Here is a 3,724-nt window from a genome sequence, read left to right as displayed (position 1 = left end):
TAGAGACGGGGTTTCACCATGTTGACCAGGATGGTCTCGATCTCTTGACCTCGTGATCCACCCGCCTCGGCCACCCACAGTGCTGGGATTACAGGCTTGAGCCACCGCGCCCGGCCTATTTGGAGATTTATAAAACTTGAGTAAGTAAAATTTGTTCTGCGGATGTTTTATCCCTCAATCAACCTTCAAGAGTATTTTATTTCTTTTCCTCTTTTAATCTGTTTAAGGGGTAGGGGAGAAATAAGATCCCTTAAATATACTATTTAGGTCTTTCCCCTCTCCTTTCTGAGAAGCTCATAAATCAAAATAGAAAAAAGAATTTTTCACACTTGTTCCCTTTCAGCAATATTTGTTGAGGACTCAGACTGTGTACACAGCTCGATCTCTCAGATACTACAAAGAGAAATAGTAGAATTATCCCCTGCCACAGGGCACTTGCAGAGAGAAACAAAAACACATGCTCCACAGGCTGTATGCAAAGCAAGCCTCTAAAATAGAAGGCCAATTGGATCCTGTGTGTGAGTTTATATATTTCCAACTTAAAGCAATAGAGATTCCACAGAAGAGGACAAATAAATGGGCCTAAGACAAAACTGAGGTCTTAAATGGCATTTAAAATCTGATTTCTGAAAAGATTCTCATATAAGAAATTAATAGAGAATAAACAAAACAAAATACATTTGATGCCAAATACTAAACTGCTCCATATATAAATTAGTATCATAGGACTGACATTAGTATCATTGGGTTAAGAGTCTTTTTTTTCCCTTGTTTTATTGAGGCCTAATATGCACGTAGTGAAATGCTGGAAATGCACTAATAAGCGGCACATGTAACCAACACTCACATCATGACCTAAAACATTCCAGCACCCAGCAAGCTTCCTCTTGCTTCTTCCCAGTCATTGTATACCCCATACCTAAAGTTCGTCACTGGCTTGCCCTCTGCCAGACACAGGAGACTGGTGAAGAAAAATCTCTCTAGTGTGCCCATTAACAAGAAAAAGAATGTAATTTTATGAAAGCCAGAAAATGAGAATAGGTGATGGTAAGAACATGGTGGTACTAGGAGAGTTTCAGGAGAGGTATTTGCACATTTCCCTCTCCCGGCCTGAACACTGCTCCCTCCACCACCAACACTGGCCAGTTCCCACTCCATCCAGAGCCAGCTCAGAAGTCCTTTGTAAAAACCCTTTTCTATTCCTTCCAGCACAGGGAACTGCATCTTCTAAGTTCTTCAGAGTTCCCCGCATTTAGCTCTGTCAAAGTCGCGTTTGTCCCATTTTGTTTGTAATCACACATATGTCTCCCTTTGAAACGGTGAGTCTGTTGAAGATGAAATCCTATTTATTTCTGTGTACCCCCCCAAACTCCTAGCAGTCACATGCAAACAAATATATATGTTCTATATATTATGTTTTACAGGTGAATTAGTTGAAGGAAGAGCCAGAAAATGAGTAATGAAAAGACTATGTTCTAGCTCTTATTCTTCCACCACTACTGGAAGACTTTAGGAAGTACACACAGTTTTTCTGTTTCTTCCTTTTACTCTCATTTACTACAAATCAAATTTGACAGTTTTGCCCACTGATGTACTTTCAGGACCTAGATTACATACTGGCACTTGATAAGCCCTTAATAGATATTTTCTAAATACCTGAATGAGTGGGTGAATGAATAAAAACTTCCCCTTAAACAGTTATTATAAGATCATGCTTTCTTGGTCTCTCAACTCTGGTTTGCTTAAAATGTAGGGGGATATAAATATTCAGCTGCTACATACTGTATTAAGCATGAAATCAAATGTGGTGGAAGAAAAGTTCTATGTGTTATTGATTTTGAAAAGAAGAAATGAGTGTCATTTCACATGACTGTCGTAACTGCCATTATTGTATTCTTCCATTTGTTAGACCTGCAAATCTTGTAGGGGTGCAACATGCTGGATAGTTTTCTTGGGGCATATCATGCAACTAACTCATGAAATCTTTTCAGCTTTGGGAAAAATGTGGATTAACAGGAATAGTCACATGTTTTCACCCTCTGATTTAGTATGTTTTCTCTCTTGTGCATGCATATACTTTCACAATCCTTCTCTTCATCTCTTCACTTCCTTCTGAGGGCTGATTGCCATTCCCCAACGCATTTCTATGAATCTTTTAAGTACACAATATCAGTCTTCTCCTCAAGATAACTGCCAGCTCAATTTGTGTCTTAGTGGGACCCTGCATCCCCCTCCCATCCTGACACACCCATCTTGACACATCATACCTAGATTCTAATCCAGCCCTCTCAGAATCTCACCTCCATTGGAAAAAATGTTCTAATTCTTTCCAGAAAGTTATATGAACATCGTAAGTTACATTAAGACCTGTCCTTTTCCTACACATGCTTAGTCCCCAGAATTCTGAGTCATGAGTCATGGAGCAAATTCAGAGGTCTCTAGCTTAGGCTGCTATTTAGAAGATTGTTCCTCCCTTTTCCAGTTCCATGGCGCCAGCCCAGGCCCAAGATGTATACAATTGCTTTGTGTCCATGCCTACTCACCTCCAGTTTTACCTCCACCTTGTTGCTACAGTGACCCCAAATTTGACTTCTGGTCCAGATGACACAATGGTCACATATTGATGCATTAACTCCATTCAAAATGCAGAGCAATGAAATAGGCTTAAAATATATTTTTAATGTACTTTTTAAATATATTTGTTAATATTTAAACCTATGTTATTACTCTGCATTTTGGATATGTTTTTATGTATTTATTGAATATTCAATAAATATAAATAGAATATATATGTGTGTGTATATATATGTATATGTACACACACATATATATCACTGTAGCAACAAGGTAGAGGAAAAACTGGAGGCGAGTAGGCATGTGTGAATATATATGTGTGTGTATATATATATATACACACACATATATATATATACACACACACACATATTCTATACATATATATATATATATATATATATATATATATATATATATGACAGGATAAAGGAGAGGAGCTGGCCCTGGAGTAGGAGCTGTGACCATGCACAAGAACCCAGCTACAGTGACTGACAAGAAACTATTGAAGTTCCTAAGGCAATGAAATAGAATTTCACATGAACATAACAGATGGGAAGAAATAATCCTGTGGAGGTTGTGGAGGCAGAGATGCCATATATGTCAAGTTAAAATCTTCTGACAGTCATAATTTTACTGTAAAAAGAGAATGTGCCCTAACATCAGGAACAATAACAGCCATGTTGAGCGACCCAGTTCAGCTGTGGAACATGAAGCCATCGAAGTCAATTTTAGAACAATCCCTTCACATGTGCTATTAAATGTACTTATTTCATCTACAAGGTTTTCTATACTAACAGCTCTGCTGAGAATGCCAAATTCCCAATTGCACCTAAAATTACATTGAAATTGCTGATGGCTGTGAACTCCTTAGAATGTTAAATAAAATAAAATCTAATAAAATAGTAAATTTCTAACTAATTCCCATAGTTAGAAATTCTTTCATATTTTCTGTTGCCTGTATGCAGTTGTAAACTATGAAGTTCATTGAAAAGCTGATTACTCAGAGTTGAAATTTGGTCCCTGTATAAATGAGTTCAAGATATTTTCACAAACTAAAAACTTAACAAATATGCCCATTTGTAGGTCGTTATACCTTATCCCTTGGTGACAGTTTTTAAGTTACAGCAGTAACCATAAAGTAAATGTT

The 3,724-nt window shown here is 37.4% G+C and overlaps 1 pseudogene; it reads left to right on the top strand.

Annotated features, from left to right (window-relative positions):
• Window positions 1-3,456, top strand: part of LOC108282820 — a 4,515-nt pseudogene extending 1,059 nt beyond the window's left edge.
• The last annotated feature ends 268 nt before the right edge of the window (window positions 3,457-3,724 follow it).

Source organism: Cebus imitator, unplaced genomic scaffold, assembly GCF_001604975.1.
Source record: "Cebus imitator isolate Cc_AM_T3 unplaced genomic scaffold, Cebus_imitator-1.0 Scaffold252, whole genome shotgun sequence".
Taxonomy (NCBI): domain Eukaryota; kingdom Metazoa; phylum Chordata; class Mammalia; order Primates; family Cebidae; genus Cebus; species Cebus imitator.
This window is presented reverse-complemented; position numbering and strand designations above follow the sequence as displayed.